Source organism: Notamacropus eugenii, chromosome 3 (genome assembly GCF_028372415.1).
Source record: "Notamacropus eugenii isolate mMacEug1 chromosome 3, mMacEug1.pri_v2, whole genome shotgun sequence".
Classification (NCBI taxonomy): Eukaryota; Metazoa; Chordata; class Mammalia; order Diprotodontia; family Macropodidae; genus Notamacropus; species Notamacropus eugenii.
Window position 1 is genome coordinate 19,272,908 of NC_092874.1, and position 19,525 is coordinate 19,292,432.

The 19,525-nt window shown below is 44.3% G+C and overlaps 1 protein-coding gene across 2 annotated transcripts in view; it reads left to right on the forward strand.

Annotated features, from left to right (window-relative positions):
- The first annotated feature begins 420 nt into the window (after window positions 1-420).
- Window positions 421-19,525, forward strand: part of CREB5 (cAMP responsive element binding protein 5) — a 488,110-nt gene continuing 469,005 nt past the window's right edge. For both annotated transcript variants that reach the window (XM_072651024.1, XM_072651025.1), the window contains exon 1: window positions 421-526. The gene's annotated coding sequence lies outside the window, so the exon portion shown is untranslated. The remainder of the gene's footprint in view (window positions 527-19,525) is intronic.

Sequence of the window (19,525 nt, forward strand, 5' to 3'; positions counted from 1 at the left end):
TGGACATCTCGGTCGGGGAGTCAGAGCGGTCCCCTCTCCCCCACTCCCATCCATCCCTGCTCTGCACAGCTGAACCTAGGAGGCGACGCCACCAGGAGCCCATCTCCTGGCCTCCCCCAGAGCCCTCTCTGAAATCATGAAGACTGTTTCCAAGCTGACTCACACCGCTAATATCAGTGAGTCGCGTCACACTGCGCTGGGCCCTGCAAGCTGTTGCTTGCGCGGCTGGCGGCCGCGGCTTTCCGCCGGGTCCCGGGGTCCGCTTGGTAGCCCAGCTGCCTCCCTGGGAGGGGCGGGGATGGGGGCGTAGCCTGGGCGGGCCACGCCCCCTCCTTCTCTCTCTGCCTGTAGGCCTGCCTCCCTCCCTCCCCAGCGGACCGCAATGATTTAGAAGTTCAGGAATCCCACGTGACGTCACCGGGGGGGGTGATGTAATGCGCTCTAAATAGACTGTATTGTAATCTTCTCTCAGTCCAACGTGGTTCCTTCACCCAGGCTCCGCTCTTCCCTTCTCTACACTTGTTTGGTAAGTTCCTAAAAATACTGATCGGTCACTTTGGGGTCTTTTGCACTTCGGTATTCTCGTGGCATTGGCCTCCCGGGTAAACCAAGTCGCCTGCCTTGTTCGCACAGGCTCAGGGAGAGGAGTTGAGGGAGACAGAGCTCAGGGCAAGGGACTGGGAAGATCTATGTGTGCGTGTTTCTGAGGGTTATCTGTGTTTGTAAACAATTGGACGATAATGGAGAAGCCGGGCCCCTGAGACCTTACTCTGTTTCCTTGTTGAATCCTGCTAAAGCCTCAGACCAACCGGGTTCACCCGGGCTGCTTTGTTGCGCGTCTGGAAGATGGGATCAGCGGCTGCGCTGAGATGCTGAGTGGGAAGGTGTGTGTGCGTGTGTGTGTCTGGCTAGGTCTTGTGTGCGTGTGTCTCCCTGAATGACAGCAGGACAGTTAAGGATCGGGGTTGCGCTTGCCTCCAGAAGCCTGACAAATTGCTGGATCCCCCACCAATGCGGCTTCGGCGGCGAACGTGAACATGGAGAGAGCCCCGAGTTTGGCAACTTCACAGCGGTCCCCGGGAATCAGCGCACGGAGAAAGTTTTCCAATTCCGTAGTGGAGCTGCGGGGGCGGCGGTGGGAGCGGATGGCGGAGAGGAGCAGGAGGAGGGAAGAGAGAAGGGGCTTCCACCTGCGGGCGGGCAGGCTGCGAGCTATTCTCGGCTGTCTCTCGATAGCTACCAGAGTGGCCCAGGCAGCAGCGCCTGACGCTCTGCGGGCGCGGAGCTGGTAGGTTTCACACGCAAACATTGTTGCGAAAAGTTTCCTGATCTGTTGCTTTCAGTTATTGCTTGGCAAGTTTGTTGTCAATTTCCAGGCCCGCACTAGAGAGTCGGGGCCCGGGCTCCCTTTCCCTCCGGTCCGCTCCCGCGCCGATCTCACTTGAGGTCTCCATCCTACCCATCCCTCGCGCTGTTGCCGGAGATGACAGTTCCCCGGAGGCAGAGTGGTGGCAATCCGAGGCTCCGCTGCTCGTTCCACAGAAGCTCCGCTACGCTGGATCGTACAAACTTGAACGAAGTTTTTCAAAGGACCCCGAACCCAGGGGGAGCAGGGGAGAAGTTTTCTGGCGTTCTTCCCTTACCCTGGGCTAGGGGCAATTAAGGATGGAAAGGCTGGTGGATAACTGTCTTTCCCTCTCTTTTTTCGACTTCCCTCCCTGGGCTGCCCCCTAGGAAGCCTATTGTCTAGGGCTCCAGACCTGGTGTAGGCTGGGTGTCACTTTCGTTGTTAGGTGTCTGCTTCTCTGGATCTGGTTGTGTGTTGTTGTGTTTTTCTACTCTTCCTCTCTCCGTCCCTCCTTCTCTGACATGTGTCAGGGAATAAAGCCTGGATACTGGGCCATTACGTCATTCTGCAGACTAGTAAGTGTGTTTGATTAACAGCCTCTGATACTCAAGGGTTCAGGAGATTTGAAATGCTGACAAAGCAACTCCCCCCCCCCCCCGCCCCCATATCGTTCTAGTCGCTAGGTCCCTGAGCATCTCGTGTTAGCCCACCCCCTCCCCCCCCACCATGAGTCTCCCCCTGCCTAAGGGCTGTCCCTGAAGAGTGGGTAAGAGCTCTTCTGGTGTGTGTTAGGGGAATACAGTACCTGATCAGTGTACAATCTGCCCTTCTCCATTATTTAAGGGAGGCAGGAATGAGCTTTCATCTCTAGGGCTTATTAAAATATTTAGCGGCAGGGAGAAGCAGCACACGTAGAAATCAGAAATTGTTTAGAAGAATGAATAGCAATAACTATGTGTTATCTCTGTGTGACTATGTAGATATATGTGTGAAATAATATGCTATATATCGCATACTTAATAAATACACTCTTTCAGCTTTCTCTCCCCAAATACTTATTTGAAAAGAAAGCCTTCTTCCCTGAGTCCATTTTCTGGAAGAGTTAGGCGTAGAAGGTGGGGGATGGGGGTGTTGGATGGTTCAGTTTTTAATTGGAAGGCTTCAACATTAGTCTATTTCAATCCCAAAGTAAAGGCCATTGAACCCCCGGTACAATACCGTGGAAGTTGGAGGGGAGGGGACTGAAGTAGGAGCCTATCCCTAGTCTTTCCTCTAGGTTTTTCCATTTAAAAAAAGTTTATCCCACCTAAATCTACCAGAATTCTGTTTGGCCATGGAGATAAAATACTGCATGTGAAACGTTCAGGGAGTAAAAGAAAAAAGGATTTTTTTTGGGGGGGAGGGGGAGTTGTGGAAGATACATGTCTGTGGTGCTGAAATCGTATTTAATAAGGCGGGGGAGATCAACAGCTGGGTGGGGGGAGAGGGCAGGGGATTTGGACGCCGGCGCATTTGAAGTTGGTGAAAGCTAAATAAAAGAGAATTTATATTTTGTTTGTGGAAATTCCTGAAAGCACACTCATGCTCGGGTATCAGCAACTTTGCTCTCTTTTTCGGAGCGTGTGTGTGCGTGGAGGGCTTGTAGGGAAAGACATTTGTGTGAGCATTCATTCAATCCATCCTCGAGTGTATATTAAGCACCTACTATGTGCCTGACAAGTGTTAGGCGATGGGGATAAAAAAGAAAAAAGGGAAGCACTTGGGGTTAGATTGTCAACATTCACTGGTTTAGGGGACTATCTCTCTCTGTGTATACATATATAGATGTGTGCATGAACTGTGTATATAGACGAATCAGAAAGAAAATGTAAGTGCAAACCCTTGGTCCTTAGACCCGAAGGAAAACTCCCGAGTGCGAAGCACTGGAGGAAAGTGTGATTAATGATCACTGATTTAGCGATAAGTGATTAGTGGTTTATTCAAACTGTTACCTCTGACCAGAAGCACACATCAGAGGATTAACAGGCTCTTTAGATGAATGCTCATTAGTGGAAGGGGGAAAGCAGAGATAATAGGCGGGCACACAGGGACAACTTTCGAAGAAAATCATTCCCCCAGTCTTTGGAATAATAAGCTCTATTAGCAGACAGCCTCTTTAATTTAAAACTCGCTTTTATCTTGTAAATCAAAGTTAGGTGCAGAAGTTCCCCCAATGCTATTATAGCCTAAATTTTCCCAGATCCATGGGACATGGATTATCTCAGTAGCGATACTAACGCCCCCCCCCCCCCTTTTTATTTAAATAAACAATGGACACGTTAAAGCCCTAGAGCCCTGACAGGCGCTTGCAGCAGACTCGGCGCCTAGAGGTATTCCTCGCTTTGCCAGCCTCCCCGACGGCTAACTAGGTGGCGCCCTGCTCTTTGGTGTGCACCCCAGCCCTCGGATCTGCTCCGTACAAGTAGCTGCTTGCTAGGGGTCCTTCAACGCGTCTGACAAAGTGGATTCTGTGCTGGGTTGGAGACTCGACAGCTCCGCAAGTTGTTAGTCACATTTTCCATGTCAGTTAAATCTGGGGAGTTAAAGACTACTGGAAAAATCCGTCTCATTGCTAGGAGAAACTGTCAGAGAGAAAGGTACCCACGCACAATCTGGTTTGGCTCCGCCTGCCTGGAGCAGCGGCAAGAGACCAGACCTATCTCTTGCGCACAGATTTTTACGTGAATTCAAGCTTCTCATGGTCTGCAGTGAAGAGAAAGAGGACTTCCCCACTATCTGTGGTTTTCCTCCCACCTCTTTTTTTAGCGAAAAAAAGAGACAAGTGTCTTAGAAAGAAAAGCTTCCTCTGGAGGTTTAAGGAAACCCTGCCTTGTTCACTTTATTTTCCAGATAATGGTAAGGAAAAACATTTCCTTTGGTATTTGGACTTTTGTGAAAGGGGCTAAATAAGACTTCGATGTCAGTTTCAGGTGAAATGGGAACAATTGCTGGGTCAGTTACCTGTCAAGCCTGTTTTTTGCTTTCGGGGCGAAATGATGCTGCTTTAGGTAATTAATCGCCTGCTGCTTTTCATGTACTTCGGAGGTATGTACGTGTGCGCTTGTGTGAGGCTGCTTAAAGCCTAGCTGCCTGCCTTTGAGCTCCGTGAGAAAGCCCTTACTCTAAGATCTTCGTGAAGCGCTTGGGTGAACTTTTTTTTAAAGGCTTCTTTGAAAAAAAATGCAGGAGAGGGGAGAAAATATCCACCAAGTCCCAGTAGTATACTGAACTTTGTGGGCGCCTTGAGATGAGTATGAGTACATTGCTTTTGAAGATCAGCGGGTGGGGTAAAGGGACTTCAGATTTCTCTTTTCCGCTTTAGAATTAACAAAGAAATCTCTCCTGCTCTTCCAAGAAAAGACTGGGTCCCTTTTCAGCTTCTCTTGAAAGCCTGTTGCATTTATTCCAGAGGAGTATTTCTGGGCATTCTCTTGACTCTTCATTGTAGAACCCTAATGGAAAGCTTCTAAGACCAGAGGAGCTTTTGCTCGGTAGTACGGAATCCTTGAAGCTGTTTTTCCAAGTTCCCCTCTTTTGAAAAAACACCCTCCCATGCCTGATGTCTGATGGGCCGAGACCTCCATCAAATATACCTAAAATGCTTTGCAAACTTTAAAATGCCATGTAAATGTCAGGTGTTAGAGTTATTTTAGTTGTTATTAATAATGGTTTGGTAAAATAACTTCCTGGTAAACCCAGCCTCCATCGTGTAGATTCAGATTTTACCTGACCAGGCCTTTCTTGGAGCCTAGTCTACTAAAATCGGGAAGGCAGTCTGCCTTTGATTTTCCCAAATGACTTATGAAGTTGTGATAACCTTCTATCTAAGGCTAACTGGCGTAGGTTTTGTGACATTTTTCTAGTACAGATTGTCTGTTCTCCCACTTTGGAACTTTTTCTTTTCTTTTCTTTTTCTTTTTTAAAACTGACACAGTTTGTCAGCTGTCCAGACCTGCAGAGTCAAATCCAGTTAAGAATTGGCCTTTACCCCCTTACCATCCTCAGTCAGTGGGTGATTTTCTCGGCTCCCTGTCTCAGAGCTCTCTCTTTCACTGAGTTTATGTCATCATCCCATAATATTTCTTCAGCAATTTAGTTATAGCTTCTATTAAACACAACATTTGATTTGAGACACACGTTGGATCTTGATTGGTAAACAAACCCTCAGTCTCCTGTGATGGGGACGTTGGCTAGACCTGGCTTGTTCTCTTTTCTTTGAGGCATCAGATTAAAAGTGTGGCCTTGGTGGGGGTGGGAATGTGCTTTATTATTTTTGTCATTGATTTTGTTGTTGTTTTTCACTTTAAAGTGATGTCTTTAGTCACAAAATTAATGTGATCCTGGCCAGTGCCTCCTAGCTCTCTGCCCCTTTCTCTTCCTCCAAATTGGATTTCTCTATCAATTTAAGATCTTTTAAGAGGCTGCTTTCTTGGATGGAGATAGAACAATGATCTCAGTCAATTTATTATCTTGTCTGTTTGACGACTAGCCACATTATGAGAATCTATGGATTCTTTCATAAGTTGATAGTTTAAAAAATGCAAATTGGAAACTATTTCTCTGAATGACATTTTGGGCAATAGGAGAATCAAGGTCAGCTTATTGTTTCAGGTCATTTTCCCTCAGACCTTCCAGTGTGTAAAAGACTTATTGTGGATCTGGTAGACAACAGTCACCAAGGATCATTTTTTGTCTTGTTATTTGCACATGAAACATGTTTATCCGTTTTTTTTTTTTTTTATTTTTGGGTGGCAAGACCTGATGCAGGAACAGTGGCACTTTTGGAAATGACATCATGTGTAATGTTTTCACTGAAGAGTTATATCATTTTGTAGTTAGGAAAAAATGGGCAATTAACCTCTTTTTGGATCCATTACTAGTCTGTTGTTGGGAAGCTCAAATCGTGAATTTAGCATATGGAGAGTGGAAGAGACTCTCTTGTAGAAGGTTTGAGATAGGCATATGCAAACGCTGCTTTATAAACAATGAGAGATTTTCCAAGGATTTTGTTGAGGGTTGTAGGATTTTCAAAGTAAAACATCTGGAGCTTAGGACAATTTCCTGAACTTATAAGATGTTAACTTGGTTTTTATTTCTGTTGTCTTTAAAAAAAATAGTTCAGACAAACTTCACAAATTTTTTAATGTTTTAGAAAATCATTCCTTTCTATATTTACTTAATTTTCATATTGTTACTTGCTAGCCTTGAATTAATAAGGGCTTAAAATCAATGAGTTTTTATTTTGCTTGGAGTAATGGCAAAAGCTAGGAACAATTCCTCTCCAGAATCAGGGGGCTTGTTGTAGTAGGAAAAGCACTGGATTTGGAGTCAGAGAGCCTGGATTAAATTCCTAACTCTGTCATTTGCTCTCCATGGAACTCTTACCTTCTCTGGACCTCAGTTATGTCCTTTTCGCAGTGTGGGGATAGAGTGAGATGATTTCTAGGTTGCTGCCATAAGACGCGAAATCTATGAGTTAGAAAGGAGTAGATAATCTATCCGAATAGCCCTATTTTCCAGGTGAGGAAATTGAGTCCCAGACAGGTGGGGTGCTTTCCCCAAGGTGACTTCAAGTCGCAATGCCAGGATTTGAATCCAGGTGCCCTCTGCTTCCACTCCCAGTATTATTCTCCTAGACCAGCAGGATCACATGATGGCTACAGGGGATCTATGCCTTGGGACATGTCTACATGTCAGCAGAATCAGAGTATTACGTCTGGAAAGAACCCTTAGAGTTGACCTCAGCCCACCCCTTGATTTGACAGAAGAATAAACTGAGGCCCAGAGAAGTTGACTTAAGGTCACAGAGTTGGTTAGCAGCAGAGCCCAGGTTAGACTCAGGTCACCAGCTTGAAAGTCCATCACAGATAAAACCAATTCCCTACTGGGTTTTCATGTACTTTTCAGAGCTCTTGACTTTTGAATGTTAAAAATGTACTTAGGAAGTCATTTGGATTATTTCTCCTCCCCTTGAGTTCTATTTATTTCTGATTCCAGTAGTTTTTTCAAAATTGGTCTTCTCATTTGATTGCACTTTAAAGTCCCTGTTGTTCCTGTATTTTGTGTGCATGTGTATATATATATGTATGTATGTATGTATGTGTGAGATGAAGGTAATAACAACTCGCATTTATGTTATATTTTGGCTTATAACATTTCTCCCTCAACATTGCTGGCAGATAATGCATTGTCCAGTGCTATCAACCCCATTTTACAAATGAGGGAAGTGAGACTCATCAGATTTGTTGTTGTTAGGCAGCTAGGTAGCACAGTGGATAGAGTACTTGGTCTGGAGTCCAGAGGACTCATCTTCCTGAATTCAAATCGGGTTTTGGACATGCATTAGCTTTGTGACTCTTGGCAAGTCACTTCACTCTGTTTGTCTCAGTTTCCTCATCTGTAAATTGAACTGGAGGAGGAAATATTAAACCATTCCAGTATCTTTGTGAAGAAAACCCCAAATGGGGTCACAGAGAGTCAGACAGGACTGAAAAATAACTGAAATTAGCAAGCATGGCACTAGGACTTGAACCCAGACCTTCTGACCCCAGATGCAGCTGCCCATTTGGTTATACTACACTAATTACATGTTTTATTATCTGGCTGATGATTTACCAAGGATAGCAGAGTTTCTAAACTAAGGGACCAGTCTTCTTTTCCTTCCAAAGGCAGGACTGGGAGACATTATTTCATTAGTGATTTTACAAAAGGAAAAGTCATTTTTCTCCTTCTTGACCATAGTGGTGGCCTCCCCCCAAAATGATGGACTATCTGCTAGCCCAGCTGGCCTTCCCCCACCCCTACCCCAACCCCACTTCTGGCTTGACCTCTAAGACTTGTCTAGAAGGTTCTGGAAGTCCGTTTGACTAATGTGGGAAATGAATGGGTCTTAGAGGTTCCAGGACTCCACACAACGATGTTCCCTTCTTTGTGATCTGCCTGGCAAGTATTTATGCATCTCACTTAATTAAAAGTCCTTAACCCAGGAGACTCCAAAGTGCAATAAATGGGCTGGAGGCTGAAGTTCAGACTGGTCAGTATCTAGAACAGGCCCCGCTCAATCCAACAGCTGCACAGCCAAGAATTCTTAGCCTCAGCTTGCCCTCAAATCTGTTAGCTTGATGGATTATCTCCTTTGTGATTCTTTTCTCAAAAAGTTTTGCTGTTTTCAGACCTGTTTTCCTTCTTCACTTTCAAACGTACCACAATTTGTGCTATTTCCGTGTTTGGATGATCCGTGATTAAGTGGGTGGGGACTTTTCTTCTTCCATACTGCTTCAAGATGGTGACCGAACACTAAAGGCTCAGAGATTTAGAACTATCAGGCCCCTCAGAGGTTATCCAAGCCCTTAATTTTACAGATGAGGAAACTGAGGCCCAGAGAGAGCAAGTGATTTGCTCAAAAGAGCTGGGATTCACAACCAGGTCTTCTAAAAAAGCCAAGTGCTCTTTCCATTGTATTCTACAGTCTCTAATCTTCTCATCTCCCAGTGATCAAACTGGTGATAAATCTTAAGAGACTGATCAAATCCCAGCTCAGGCACTTAGCATCTGGGTGAGGTTGGACAAGGCCCTTGACTTGACTGGTCCTTGGATGTCCCTGGGCTACTGTGGAAGCCTTTTCAGCTGGGCAGGAGTAGTAGAATTTGAGGTCTGCTGCAGCAGTATGATACAGTTGGCAACTGGCATTACTAAGCAATCTACAGCACTGGATTAAGTCAAATGTAGGCAATTACAGTTACCCAGGAGCTCCCACCCCTTAGAACAAAGCAAAAACTAATTTTGACCTGAATTCTTTGAGAAATATAAAGTTTTTGCTGAATTCCCACTCATTTTCCTAGTGAAGATTTCATTAAATCACTGTGCAAGAGGAAATTTGGATGCCATATGTATGTAGTTCAGGGCTTTGGACTTGTATTCAGAAAGAACCAGGTTCCAATTCTGCCTGACTTATGAGCTGTGTGACCTTGAGCAAGCCCTTTTCCTCTCTCGAGTCTATGTCCTTATTTGCGCTTAATAACTTCTTCATTCATCTGTAAAAGGAAGGAGTTGAACCCCTTTCTTAATGAATCAGTATCAATCAATCAATATTTATTAAGCACCTACTATGTGAGCTTTAAGCTTTAAATCTGTGATCCACAATGATTTTATATTTCCCTTTCCTATCATTTACTAATCTTCAAAACAACATCTTACCTATTTAAGTAGTGGGGCCCTGTATGGAGGAAATGTTTGGATGTTAGGAAAAAGCTCACTCCTTGACTGTGCCTCAGTTTTTCCATCTCTTGAATAAAGTGGTTTGCCTAGGTGACCACTAAGGTTCCCTCTAGTTCTAAATGCATGATTCTATCTAGGTCCTATAGTTAATGATATAAACCATAGCTTACGGGACACAGGGTACTGAGGACTGATTCTGAAGTCCAGTCTCACTAGGACACTCAGGTATGAACAGGAATAGTTGGGCAGTCCCCATGAAATAGCAAGAGGATCCAGGGCCATAGTGATCCCTTCAAATAAAACGAAAGCCTCCTAGTTGTTCTCCACAAGAAAGCTCCTAAACACCATGAGGATCAGCACTCAGCCTCTGCTTGGATGTTAGCGACTGGTGAGACTCCCCTGTTGAAGCTCAATGTGGTAACAGTGCAATGGGTCAGGCAAATATGCCCTCCAAAATGGCTTTCAAATTCACTGTGTCCTTTCTTTCTGTTTTCCCAGTACTAACATTTCCCTGGATCTGCTTTTTAAAACACCCACTTCAACTGCTCAGCATTTCCCAGTAGTCTGGTGGAAATGACTCGCCAGCCTGGATGTGATGGTAAAGGAAATTAATGTAGACCTGGGTCCCAAAGAGAGCATTCCTGAAGCTGGAGACTGGGCCCTAACTTAAGTGACTTAAACTAATGGAACAATGTGGTAGAAAGGGAGACCGGAGACCTTCATCCAGGTGTGAGTCCAGCCTCTCCTACTAACAAACTGTTGGACCTCAGACAAGTCACTTAAATACTTTATTACCTCAGTTTCCTCATATGTAGAGTGAAGGTAGGGTTGGTGGACAGATCATATCTATAGTTCCTTCCAGCTCTAAGATTCTAGGAATGGAGTACATACACACTCACTCTCTCTCTCTCTTTCTTTCTCTCTCCCTTCCTCTCCCCCTTCTTCTCTGCTTCTTTCTTCTTTGTCTCTGTTTCTGTTTGTTTCTTTTTTCTCTCCCTCTGTCTCTGGCTTCTCTCTGTCTCTCCTTTCTCTGTTTATCTCTTCTCTCTGTCTCTGTTTCTCTTTGCATGTCTCTTTTTCTCAAGGGAGGTATAAAAATAAAGGCTCTGGAGATAATCTCCAAAGACAGAAACTCAATGCGTGTGGAATCAAGCAATGTCGATGTTCAAAGACCAAGGAACTTTGAGATTCAGCTTGCTTCCACCCAGCAAGCACTTGTCAATCACCCACCATGTGCCAAGTATTGAGGATATAGAGACCATCCTGCCCCAGTCCCTGCCAGCAAGGTGCTTATAACCCAGGGGATTCTGAGGAGGGAGATCGGGGCAGGTTTCAGGCAGGGTGAACAGTCAGGCCAGAGAGAATCATAGAGGTGGAAGATGGTGGGGTCTAAAAGGCTGCTCCTGACTTAAATGTACCATTTGGTGGATGATAAAAATGTGCCTCCCTCTGATCAAATCAGTTCGGTCAGCTATTGGCAAGGCGTGCATGGCAGCTGTACACCAACCCAGGCTTATAAAGGAAACCATTTAAGGAAGGATTCATTGTTTCATTGAGGTTGGTTTTAGCTGCACGTTTCTGTGGGCCACTGAAAAGAGGATTTGATTTATATACAGCATTGACTGTGATGGGAAAAGAGCTGGAGTCAGAGCTCATAGACCTGGGTTTGATGCTTAGCGCCCATGGGATCTTGTCACTTGAAGTCTCTTTCTTCTCTGTGGGCCTCAGTTTCCTCACCTGAAAAATAAGAGTTTTGGAGCAGAGTACCTCTGAGGCTTCATCCAACTCCCATACCAGTCCCTAAGGTGTTACTTCAAGATCTAAAATCATAATTTTTATCTATGACTGCACTTTCTTCCTTTCCCTGTCTTACTGGGAAGCCTATAGATTCTTGTGCTGCATTCTTGGAAAGATGACATTAGCCAATCTGTTTCCCAATGCTCAGCGATGTTTGCCTAGCCACTGGCTAGCATGGGCATTTGTCAAGCCTGCAGAACCACCCACCAATGAACATGAAAGATGAGGCTTTTGTAGAGCAAACAAGCTGCAGTGTTTGTCACAAGTGAGGAAAGACTTTGCTAATAGCCCCTTGTGACTTCATGTTGTGAATGACTCTGCATTCCCGCACTGGTGAGTCACTTCTCCCTGACCCTCTCCATGGCTGCACAGCCATCCATCCATTACCCAACCCAATGTGCACATCTGGCCGTTGGCGTATGTACTGAGGTCTAAGAGGTTTGATTCAGACACAGTATCCCTAGATCCTCACTAGTATTTAGGAAAACTTCTCCAATGAGATAATATTTGTAAAACATTTAGCACAGTGCCAGGCACATAGTAGATGGTGTTCTATAAATGGTAGCTATTGTCATTATCATCATCATATTTTCAGAACCAATCACTGGTGACATCGAAGGAACTTAAGAAATACTCATTGATTGATTGGTAGGTGATTATTCCCATTTTACAAGTGGTAAAACTGAGGAACTGAGAATTCAATTAGGCCAATTTTCACAGAGCACCTGCTACTTAGAACCTGATATCAGGTAGCTTGTAATATGGAAGAGGAGAGATGTGAATAAATTACTCTAATTCAGAGCAGGCTGGTTAAAGAGAGCAAAGGAGTATGGGTTTGGAGCTTGAAGGGGCTTTAGAGGCTATCTAGCTAGTCTGACCCCTTCATTTTAGAGATGCAGGAGGAAATTGAGGTGCAAAGAGTTGGCATGACATACCTCAGGTCACACAGGTAGAACAGAACTGAGGTTTGAACCCAGCTCCAAGTTCCATGCTTCTCCCATAGCACTGTGCTGAAGATGAAGCATTCCAGGTGGAGGGAATAAAACCTCAATCCACATCCAGGGAATGACAAGCAGTCTAGTTTGGCTAGGAAAATGTTAGAAAAATGGGAAATAAGGCTCAAAAAAATGTTGGAACCAGATTGTGGTGGGCCTTAAATGCTAGGGTAATGAAATTGGATTTTATTCTTTAATAGAAAGTCATTGAAAATCTTTGAGCAGAGAATTGACCCTATCAGAATAGTGCCTTAGGAAGCTTACCCTTAAGTGGGTTGGATTAGAATGACTCAAGGAAGCAGAAAGCCCAGATTGCTGATGCTTTATACTGCAGGCACTGATGTCTTGGTGACTTCCAGACTGAGTCTTTCCAATTACATCTACTAATTTTTGTCCTTTCTGTTCACAGATAAAGTTCTTCCAGCAAATGATTACCAGAGGGTTGGGGGACGGGAAGGCCCCAGCACAGAATTTGACACCTTCTAGTATTTATATCTAAGGTATTCCATGTACTTCTTTATTGCTCTGAGGCTCCATTTCATGTGGGCTTCTGAAGTGCTAAAGAATAGAAAACAGAATTGGGGACAACTAGGTGGCACCACAGTGCACAGAGCACCAGGCCTGAAGTCTGGAAGACTCATCTTCCTGAGTTCAAATCTAGCCTCAGACACTGGGCAGATCACTTCACCCTGCTTACCTCAGTTTCCTCATCTGTAAAATGAGCTGGAGAAGAAAATGGCAAACTGCTTCAGTATCTTTGCCAAGAAAACCCCAAGTGGGGTCAGGAAGCATCAGAGATGACTGAAAAGACCCAACTACAAGCTGACAATAACAGCACTTACCTCCCAGGGTTGTCATGAGCATCAAATAGGATACTGATTGTTAAGGGCTGAGCACAGTGCCTGGCATGGAGCAGGGGTTGTGTAAGTGTTAGCTGTCATTATTAGTCTGTGAGCTCCTTGAGAGCAGGGACTGTGCTGTCTTCCTTTATATCCATAATATTTTTTTACATAGCACATAGTAGGTTCTATGTAAATGCTTGTTGACCAACTAATGGAAGGATTTCTGGGAAGAGCTCACAGGTAGGGGTGTTCATTTCTTGTTTTTGCCAAATTTTTTTTTAAAATGGATTTGACAAATAGCAACCACAAACATTTCCATATATTAAAACAGAAGAAAAAAGAGCCTTGTATATGAAACCCTGAACCTCTACAAAGCTTTTGTTTTCAAAATAATATATTAAATTCACCGTGGTAGTCCCTGCATTGCCATGCTTCTCTTTCTCTGTTCCCTGATGAACTTACTTCTGTTCCCTTCTGTGTATTTTAAGAATTTTTCGTTGATATTATTCTCTTTCCTCCTCCTTCTTCTTTTTTTCTCTCTCTCCAAATCTCTCTCTCTCTCTCTCTCTCTCTCTCTCTCTCTCTCTCTCTCTCCATCTCTATGACTATCTCCCTAGTTCCTCTCTCTCATCCCCATAAAAGCCTTCCCTTGTAACAAGTATGTACAATTCCCATATTGGTCATGCTTGAAAACGTACCAAAAGTCCACCACCTTTCTGCCAAGAGGTTGGAGGTAACCCTTTTTTTTAGCAGTATGAGAATGTCGTGGAAACCCCTCTTTCAGTCAGTACAAGCTTTTTGAGGACAGTGACTCTTTTCATCTGAGTTTCATAGCCCTGTGCTTTGTGACTGACTCTTCATTAGTGCTTGTTGAGTAGAGTTGGAGGCGATCCTGAGGGACTTCTTTCCAGACTGCCAGAGAGCAGTGTGAGGAATAATTCTTTGCCAACAGTACACAAAGGAACAGACTGAGGTTAAAACCCACTCTTCCTTCCAGGAATCAGAGGAAAGGGCTTTTATGTGGGGTATGCAAAGAGAAGGCAGACCCTCGACCCTGGCCATGGCATCTTGACCCAGATAGGCATGACTGTGTTGCCCTCTATCTGCCAGGAGATTTTTGTTCTCTGTATATTCAAGTGTTGCCCTCCCATAAAGTCAATGGGTCCTAAGCTTTGCAGTTGTTTTTCTGCCTGTCAGGAATTGGGGTTTCATGCAACCATAGAATGTTCAAGAGGAAACCTGTTGTGTAGATCATGCTACGCACAGGGTCAGGAGAACCTGGGTTCCGAACCTGTCTCTGACCCTTATTTGCTGTGTGATCATGGACAGTTCATTTCAGTCTCATCTTCCTTGTCCATAAGCATTTTGTAAATATTGGCATAATCTACCGTGTGGAGTTCATAGAGTCAGAGTTGGAAGGGGAAGGGAAGGCAAGAAGTATTTCTACAGTGCCTGCTGTGTACCAAACACTGTGCTCAGCACTTTACAAATATGATCTCCCAACTCTGGGAGGGAGGTGCTTTTATTATCTTCAGATTGTTGTAGTTCAATTTTATCAGTCATATCCCATTCTTTGTGACTCCATTTGGGGTTTCCTTGGTAAAGATACTGGAGTGGTTTGCCATTTCCTTGTCCAGCTCGTTTTACAGATAAGGAAACTGAAGCAAGCAAGGTTAAGTGACTTGCCCAGAGTCACACAGCTAGTAAGTGTCTGAGGCTAGATTTGAATTCAGAGCTTCCTGACTCCAGGCCCAGGGCTCGATTCACTGTGCCACTCAGCTGCTTAGCTTAGAGTCAGTCTAATTCAATTCTCTCATTAAGAAGATGAGGAAACTGAGGCCCAGTGAAATTAAATACATTTCTGAAGGTCACACAGGTAATAAGTAGCAAAATAAAGATTCAAACTCAGGTCCTCTGACTCCAGAGCTAGAATTCTTTCCATTGATGTGCAGCACCAATAAGATATCTGTAAAATGCTTTGCACATCCTTGAGCGCTATGTAAATATCACTTATTATTATTCGACCTGGATGCAATCAGAGCTGACAGTGATATAGCATACTACTGTGTGCTAGGCACTGTGCTAAGTGATTTACAAATGTTACCTCATTGGATCCTCACAACAGTCTTGAGAGGTAGCTGCTACTGTTATCCTCATTTTGCGTAAGGAAAGTGACTTTTCTAGGGTTACACAGCTATTAAGTGTCTGAAACTGAATTTGAACTCAGATTTTCCTGATTCCAGGTCCAGCATTCTGAGTACTATGGCACCCTTAGCTGCCTCTAGAATTTAGTTCTTTCTGACACCCATAACTCTCTACTAGCACAGCAGCAAGTCGCCTCTGTTTTTGAGTCAGGTATAATACACTAGCATTTTTTTTCCCTAGGTAAGATTTAAAAAATGAAAGTCACATTTCTCATACCCTATGAGCCTATGTTACTGGCTCTTCTTGGTGGGGAGTTGAGCAGCTGCCATCCTGGTGGTTGAGAAGCGTTGACGCCATCCAAGATGGCGGGGCCCCAACAGCACTGTTTTGGCAAGGGGAAACAGCTTGTCATCTGGAATTGTTGTGTTTGATGCTAAATACCTACGCTAATCTCCAAGCCATTCCAAACACAGACAAACAGTGGCATTTGCCAAGTTGGGAGAAACCATGTGGGTAGAGCCACACAGTTGTTCTTCCACATGCCTCTGACGTTGCAATAAAAATCAGAGAGAGAGATGCTGTAGAATTACCTGGCAATGCCCCCTTTACAAGGAACTTTCTCATCGTGAAGTGCAACTTGATTTTTTTCTTTCAATGAAAATATTCACTTGTACATGGAACTCCAAATGGAAAAATAGAAAGGCAAATTGTTGTATTGTTCTGAAAACGGGCTGAACTCCTAAAATGCAGCCTTTGAAAGGAAAACGGTGTGTATGCCTATAATATATATGTGTATATATGTATATAATATACATACGTATGTACATGTATATATATGTATACATATACACACATATATGTGGTATATATATATTATATGTAGATAGTTGAATGACACCATTGATTGTGAGCTACATTCACAACACTATGGGAGAAGAGGAATGTGGTTTATCTTTGGACCAATATGGTTTTATGGATTGCTTTGGCCAAAAAGAAATCGGTGGTAAAGGATTTCATCAAGAAATTACAAGACAGGAAGAGAAGACAGGCTCATCACGTGGTTTGAGCTAGAGATGACAAGTGGCCAGTGGCCAGAGTACTTCCATGGTACCTGGATGATGCTGGGGACATAGAAGAAGGATTCCAGCATGTTAAGTGGACTCAGTGGTCTCTACAACTCCCTTAGCTCTAAATCTAGTATTCTCTGATTCCTGTGGCAAACTTTTAGGACAACCCAGATAAGAGATGTATGGGATAGGCAGGCATGAATGAGTTGCCATTAGCATCATGGAAGGGCTTGCCCAAGTTGAGGAGGTCAACAATTTGTTTGAATATTTTGTGGATTGTAAGATAGCTTTTCTTTCATATTTTGCTTGTGCATCATTGCTGATCACAGGATTAGAGTTATAGGGATAGAAAGTACTTAGAATTTATCCAGTTGTTTTATAAATGAGGAAACTGAGGCTCTTTTGGTCACCTGGGATCATTCTTGAGAGATGGTGGTATTCCATGATTTTAGCTGTCCAGGATCCCTGAGAGAGTATGTGTTAAAAAGATGGGTCTTGACATGAGAGTGTAGCCTGAGATCTTTGAGAGTGCTACACAGTTTCCCAAGGGCAATGCATCTCTCTCTTCATTTGAAGGTTATCTGAAGAGCCTGTCCAAGAAGCTCCATGTACTGACTGACTGATTCAACATACCATCCATCCCACTGCAGGCCACTTTGCTAGTTTTGTGGCTCTGGACCTGCTACTTCCTAGATACAGAGAATTTTTAGTGTGAAACTCCCTAAAGGAGGCTGATAGGTACTCTTCTGTATCAGAAGGTCTGAGTTCAATCACAGCTCTAATCCTTTCTGGGCAACCTCTTGGACTAGCCTCAGTTTCCTCAGGGATAAAATGAGGATAACAAAATTTGCCAAATTTAATGGGATGCTTAAAAGGAAAGTGTTTGTAAGCCTTAAAATGCAATCACATTGCAAGCAATTTAATGTTGGAAGTGTGTTCAGTGATGACTGTATACCTCAATTGTTGTCTCATGTGCTAGGTATGGTCCTAGCAGGTCAGTTATTAGTGATCCAGGTAATTCTCTTATGTAGTGTCAATTGATCAGCTTGGTAGAGGGAGTTTCCTCTCTGGGAGTTCCCTCAGCTAATGAAATCACAAGTATGATCCCTTTTGCCCTCCTCCCCCAAATGTGCCAGGCACCACGCCAAGGGGTGGGGAAACAAGAACCAAGCCAAAACAGGCCCTGTTCTTGAAGAACTTACGTTCGATGGGGTGGGAACAGCAGGCATACAGATAAATACAAAGTATACAAAGCAGGTTTGGTGTGTACTGGTATATACGTGTGTGTCTAGTGCTGATGGGCAGGGAGGGCACTAAAACTGGAAATCAAAAATCATGAAAAGCCCCTGGCAGGAGGAGGTTCCTGAGATGAACCTGGGAAGGCCCCTCTGTACAAATGGCTAGCAATCCCTGGTAGTCATCATGGAAAAAAGAAGTCAGGGCTCAGAGGTGGCAAGGAGACTCTTGGAGTACGGGGTGTGTTGTGATCCAGGGGTGGGAGTGGGGAGGAGCTGGAAAGAGAAGGATGTGAAAGGTTTGATGCTGAGGAAAGCATACCTTAGGTGGTACAGAAGATACTGGATACGTGATTGTGCCAGGCCAGGGACCTCCCATTGTGGGAGCTCCCTCCACCAATACTGATCTCAGTTTCTCTACCACCTGTGACTTCCACTATTCCTCTTTGGGAGTTGTTTGAGGGTCACAGTTGAGGGGAAGGGAGGAGGACCTTCAGAAACAAGGGATGCTGCATCTCCTGATGGATCACAAACTTCACAGATCCTGAGGTGTCAGCCCATTCTTCAGACTGAAAAATAGACTCAAGTCAGAGACTGCACCTCTATTGTCTAGGAAGAGACATGAGACAACCATCTGTCAGACTTGTGGTCTTTCATCTCATAAAAATGTCTACCTTATCTTTGGCCCAGCTTGGACACCAATCAGCCCCTTCTATAGGTCCTAGACTTCCCCCTGTGGCTCTTGCTGAAGCTGTCACCCAGTCCCCTCGAAGTTTCCGGCTGGCAAGTCAGTGCCCGCTTGTGAAAGGGGCAGGGGGCAATGCTGGGGGAGGCTGTTGTCAAGTCTGCCTTAGGTGACTGGCAGGTGACATTTGCCAAATATCGTGTTTTATTTGTCGTTTGCGTTTGTTCATATTGAGCTACATGAGATGACAAGAGAAAGATCCAACTGGAGCAGGGCATGTTTTCCCCCACTTGGTCTGTGGGAGTTCTTTTTGGCTTGACACAGATCTCCACCTCTCTTCAATTTGGGGTCGAGTCTCAGAGCTGCTGTGACTGAGCCAGTGAGAAGCCTCTGCAGACCTGCTAAGATTTTGGCTTTTAGTTCATCACTTTCCTTGAAAAAACAAAGTTGGTATCTTTTGTGTAAGAAAAAAACAAGTAAATGTTTAAAGGGATGTAATACTAACAATTCACTGGGTAATAGTTTTTCATTTTTTTGAGGCAAAGGAGGCTAAGTGACTTACCCAGGATCATACAGCTAGTAAGTGTCGAGGTCAGATTTGAATTAGGTCCTGCCCTGGGTCATAATTTTAGAGCTGGCATGATAATAATAGAATCTGAGTTCCCTTCATTTTATAAATGAGAAAACTTTCCCTCTTTCTCTCGCTTCCTCTCTTTCGCTTCCTCTTTCTCCTTTTCTCTCTTTTTTCTCCCCCCCTCCTTTCCTCCCCCTCCCTCTCTATCTTGCTATTTCATCTCACCATCTCATTTTTCTCTGTGTACACATGTATGTAGGTTTTCCCCTTTACTTTTAAAGCTGCAGCACACATCCTAAACCAATATGATCATTTACATTCCTACAGCTTTCACTTAGAACTCTGAAGTTTTACGTGCAAACAAATGTCTTCATTGAAAGAGAACCAGAAAAGCAGCATCCTCTGTCCCACCCACTACCGAGAGGAGGTTTGGGTGCGATGACAGACGGCTCCATGATCAGAGCTCCTCCTTCAGCGTTGCAGACAAGGATCCTGGGCATCTCGGGGAGCCCCGGCACTCCCCAGCGTGCTGATTAAACCATTCACGTGAGATGTGATTCTAAGCCACCTTTGCCGTCTTA